Source organism: Lathyrus oleraceus, chromosome 1 (assembly GCF_024323335.1).
Source record: "Lathyrus oleraceus cultivar Zhongwan6 chromosome 1, CAAS_Psat_ZW6_1.0, whole genome shotgun sequence".
NCBI classification, from domain to species: domain Eukaryota; kingdom Viridiplantae; phylum Streptophyta; class Magnoliopsida; order Fabales; family Fabaceae; genus Lathyrus; species Lathyrus oleraceus.
Genome location: NC_066579.1, coordinates 158,888,117 through 158,893,466, shown reverse-complemented (window position 1 = coordinate 158,893,466; position 5,350 = coordinate 158,888,117). Strand labels below are relative to the sequence as shown.

At 36.9% G+C, this 5,350-nt stretch overlaps 1 non-coding gene across 1 annotated transcript; it reads right to left on the bottom strand.

Moving 5' to 3' along the window:
* Positions 1-4,833: 4,833 nt before the first annotated feature.
* On the bottom strand, positions 4,834-4,940 carry LOC127116123 (small nucleolar RNA R71). Its single transcript, XR_007801104.1, has one exon. It is a non-coding gene; the product is annotated as a small nucleolar RNA R71 (small nucleolar RNA).
* Positions 4,941-5,350: the final 410 nt, after the last annotated feature.

Sequence of the window (5,350 nt, the reverse complement as noted above, 5' to 3'; positions counted from 1 at the left end):
ATGATGAAATGCATGACATGCTTTACATATGATGCAAACTGACATTAAAATCGAATTTATGAAAAATTTAAAATGCCCGAACAAAATTGGGGTATGACAGTTGCCCCTATTTAATTACCTTGAACCAGAAGGTAAGAATATTAACAGTCTTCGTACATTCATGGTGGAAGATAATTAAATACGAAAAGACCCGAATTTTGTCCTTTAAAATGCAAGGAAGAAATGAAGAAAGAAAATGTAGTGAGAAATACAGTAAGAAAGGTTATCATAAGGTAAATGGAACAATCAAGACTCTATGGGAGTCATCATAACAGTATCTTGAATGCCATGATCGAGATATTCCAATAGTGGAATGATACCTCGACTGAATCTAAGACTTTCTGAAAATTTGCAGAACAGTGTCTTGAATTCAACACACGGGATTCTCTGAGGATCAATGAAGCAATATCTTACATGATATAATTGAGATATTCCATCAAGGGAATGATACCTCAATCGTATCTAAGATTCTCCGAGGAAACTTAGAGCAATATCTCTAAAAACAAATGAGGCTATTCATATTAAAGAAGCAGCATCTCAAACAGTAATTGAGATTTTTCAGATAATTGAAGTAGTATCTGAAACAGATAAATGAGATTCTTCAGATAAATAAAGCAGTATCTCAAACAGATAAATGAGATTCTTCAGATGAATGAAGCAGTATCTCAAATAGACAAATGAGATTCTTCAGATAAATGAAGCAGTATCTCAAATAGACAAATGAGATTCTTCAGATAAATGAAGCAGTACCTCAAATAGATAAATGAGATTCTTCAGATAAATGGAGCAGTATCTCGAACAGAAAAATGAGATTCTCCGAATCCACGAAGCAACATCTTATATGATATAATCGAGATATTCCAACAAGGGAATGATACCTTAATTGAATCTAAGACTCTTCGAGGATACTAGAGCAGTATCTCTGAAAACGAATGAGACTCTTCATATTAATGAAGCAACATCTCAAACAGATAAATGAGATTCTCCGAATCAACAAAGAAACATCTTATATGATGTAACCAAGATATTCCAACAAGGGAATGATACCTTAATTGAATTTAAGACTCTTCGAGGATACTAGAGCAGTATCTCTAAAAGTGAATGAGACTCTTAATATTAATGAAGCAGCATCTCAAATGGATAAATGAGATTCTCCGAATCAACGAAGCAATATCTTATATGATATAATCAAGATATTCCAACAAGGGAATGATACCTTAATTGAATTTAAGACTCTTCGAGTATACTAGAGCAGTATCTCTGAAAACGAATGAGATTCTTCATATCAATGAAGCAGTATCTCAAACATTCTTCTGTTGGGGGAAATAGTTAAGAAAAGACTCCACCTGGATGAGATTTACTAGAAATGCTCTGCAGGGGAAAATCTCATAAGAGACTTTTTAGGGTAACCTCTGCTTGGGGAGCAATGATAACAAATATGCAGGGGAATATCGTTATTAACCACAAAACTTGAAGAATGACTTGCTGGGAAATAATTCCACGAGCACATGCAGAGTAATAACTCCATTGAACTAAATGACAAAAATCCGCGATACATATGAATGACCCTGGATCCTGATATTTGTTATGTTTTTTGTATGATGCTCCATTTTGGATGGAAGCACCTGTGCGTGTAATGATGCATGAGATGTATGCAAGTTTGCAATTGCTGGGGATATTTAAGAAGTGCATGTAGGAATGTGACTGATTTTTGATTTTGTTTAAGGCTCTGCATAAATATGATGATGATTGATATGATTGTTTTTGATGAATTTTCATATTTTGGCAGGAAAATAATGCATGAACTGATGCATGTGATGTATGCGGGGATGCAACTGGGCACTTGGACTTTTTGTAGGGCTTTATTTTTTATTGCCAATGGAATTGGACTTTGAAGGTGAACTGCCAGATGAGAACTGGTGAAAAAGATTGAACTGCTAGATGAGAACAAATATTCAAGGATATGTTACCAGATGAGAACTGGTGAAAATAATTAAAATGTCAGATGGGACTGACTTTGTTTTTGTTTGTCAAACAAGAACTGACTTTTAAAGTAGGCTACCAGACGAAAACTGGTTACGAAAAATAGACTACCAGACGGGAACTGGTATCGAAATAGGTGACCTACCAGACGATAACTGGTATTAAGAGATAATTTACTAGACGAGAATTGGTATTTGGTAAATGACTTGTCATACAAGAATCAATTTTTTTTGAAATAGTTTTCCAGACAAGAACTGGACTATGGAAATAAATTGTCAGACGAGAACTGGACTTTGAAATAAATTGCCAGACGAGAACTGGATTTTGAAATAAATTTCCAGACGGGAACTGGGCTTTGAAATGAATTTCCAGATGGGAACTGGACTTTGAAATAAATTGCCAGACGAGCATTGGACTTTGAAAAGGTTTTCCAGACGGGAACTGGGCTTTGAAATAAATTGCCAGACGAGAACTGGACTTTGAAAAGGTTTTCCAGACGGTAACTGGGCTTTGAAATAAAATGCCAAACGAGAATTGGACTTTGAAAAGATTTTCCATACGAGAACTGGGCTTTAAAATAAGTTGCCAGACTGATAACACTGAAATTTACTATATTTTCGACTCCGATTTCACATGCATTCTAGTTGTTTTATTGTTATTTTGTTGTGTTATTGCTATGTTTTCCCTTGTTTTCAGGTTTTTACTTTAATCGGAGCCCCGATCGAGAAAAGGAGTGAAAAAGAGCTAAAAACCCTAAAACTCAGCATTTTGTACTTGTGGCTTACCCCATGGCTGGCGCCATAGATCCTTCCATGACGTGTCCAAGCTCAACTTCCCTCAACTGCCACGTTCCCCACTACTTCCACTAAGGCGCCTCAGATTGGCCTTGTGGCAGGCGTCATGGCCTTGTGGCGGGCGCCACAAGAGGAAAAGTTTTCCCTCCCATTTTCAAGTTGAAGGGCATCCTTGTCATTTCCATCTTTTTACTTGATTATAAATAGAAACTCGAAATCACTTTTACAATCATCCAAACTTAGAACAGAGGCAAACTCAGAGCAACTTTGTTTCACTTAGGCATATATTCAGTATTATAAAGTGGTAACCGCTTCGCATTGGAGTGTTACCACAATTGTGTAATCAAGTCTGTGATAGAGTCTGTAATCGAGTTTGGAGCACTTTGGAAGGAAGTTAATCCTGCCGCCATTTTCATTTCCGCTTTGCAATTTATTCAACCCTCCGATTGGAGCAAGTTTTTATTACTTGTCTTTATCTTATTTATTTTCTCGCACTCGCTTTAAATTGTTTATTTCCTTGCACTCGCTTTACTTTGTTTATTTCCTCGCACTCGCTTTAAATTATTTATTTCCTCGCACTCGCTTTACTTTATTTATTTCTCGCACTCGCACTACTTTTATTTATTTCCCGCACTCGCACTACTTTTATTTAAATTAATGCACTTTTACTTTACCATGTCTAACTAAATTTATAAGGTTAGAATGTAAGGATCGTAATTGAACCGATAATCCGTACAATTGTTCGTAGAAACACTTAAGGGCTATTTTAACTTTCAACTTAAGTTTTCCCGCACTTCAATTCTGTTGGGTAAGATCGAAGGCCGTCCAACGTCTATTTAAACTTAATTGTTGTTAACTATTTCAAAAACAGCGAAAGCGCTTTGTTTAGTTCATTAGGAGTTTTTAACTTAAGAAGAAAAGAGATTTTAAAACTATTTTCGGACGCGTTTATAAGTTTAGAGTCTGGTTCGTGAGAACCTCTCTTGGTTAAGAAATCCAGGTTATAATACTTTTCAACTTAGTCAAGATACTATATTTCTTAAAAATAGGTTTACTACTCTAACGCAATGCACGCCTTTTTATAAGTGACAATAAGAGGGTTTGATTAGGGAGTACAACTCGGTTCTGAATACGCGAAAGCGACAGTTCCTGTTAAATTAGTTCTTTTCAAAGTAGGAAACATTGCCCATAAGTATCTCTATTAGCAAGTACTTGGATTATTAATTGATTACGTGAATTACATTCGACCCTGTCTTTATTAATTAATCTTTATTCAACACTTTACTTTTCATTGCACACTCCAAAAACACCTATTTTTGATTGCCTTTGATAAACACCATAACAATAGATAACGATATATTGACACTTGGTCTCTGTGGATTCGACAATCTTTTATATTACTCTGACGCGTTCGTATACTTGCGAAACACCGCATCAAGTTTTTGGCGCCGTTGCCGAGGACCAATTTCGTCAAATTTCATTTTCCTGTTGTTATATCATTTAGACTTAGGCTATTTCCCGCCGGTCAATGCGAAGAACTCGCAACACCGGAAGTTTAAGCTTAGTATACCCTTTGACGGAACCTGAACGTTACACTCGCGCACGTTTATTCTTTCATAGAATTAAGAGAGCTATGGCCGAAGATCAAAACCAAAGACCTCTTAAGGATTTCGCTCAACCATCAAATGAAGAACCTAGTTCTAGTATAGTAAACCCAACCATCCCAGCTAATAATTTTGAACTTAAACCATCCCTGTTGCAACTAGTGCAACAGAGACAATTCGCGGGTCTCGCTACTGAGAACCCAAACCAACATTTAAAAATATTTCTTCAATTAGCATACACTTTTAAAACCAATGGAGCTTCTCCTGAGGCAATACGTTTAAGATTATTTCCTTTTTCCCTCAGAGATAAAGCCCTATCATGGTTAGATTCCCTTCCACCCAATTTCATTACGACTTGGGATAACCTTAGAAGAGTTTTTCTTGCTAGATATTTTCCCCCGAGTAAGACCGCCGTTCTTCGAAACCATATAACTAGATTTACCCAAAACCAAGGAGAATCGCTGTTCGAAGCTTGGGAGAGATATAAAGAGTTGTTACGAGCATGCCCACATCATGGTTTAGAAAATTGGTTAATCATTCAAACCTTCTATAATGGACTTCATTACAACATAAAGATGAACATCGACGCTGCCGCAGGCGGTGCTCTGATGAACAAACCTTATCCTGAAGCTAGTGCCCTCATCAAAGATATGGCTCAAAACCATCAATCATGGGGAGTCGAACGAGCGACAGTTGAGAAGAAGGAAGCCCAAGGAGGAGTGCATGAACTAAGCTCTATAGACATGATGCAAGCTAAAATGGACGCATTAGCTCTCAAAGTCGAGCATATGTGCATAAACCCGAATACTGTAGCCGCAGTTTCGTCGGATTGTGAGATATGTGGAACCAAAGGACACCAATTTGCAGAATGCAGTCCATTAAACGAAACCCACTATGAGCAAGTGAACTACACCCAAGGGAACCCATACT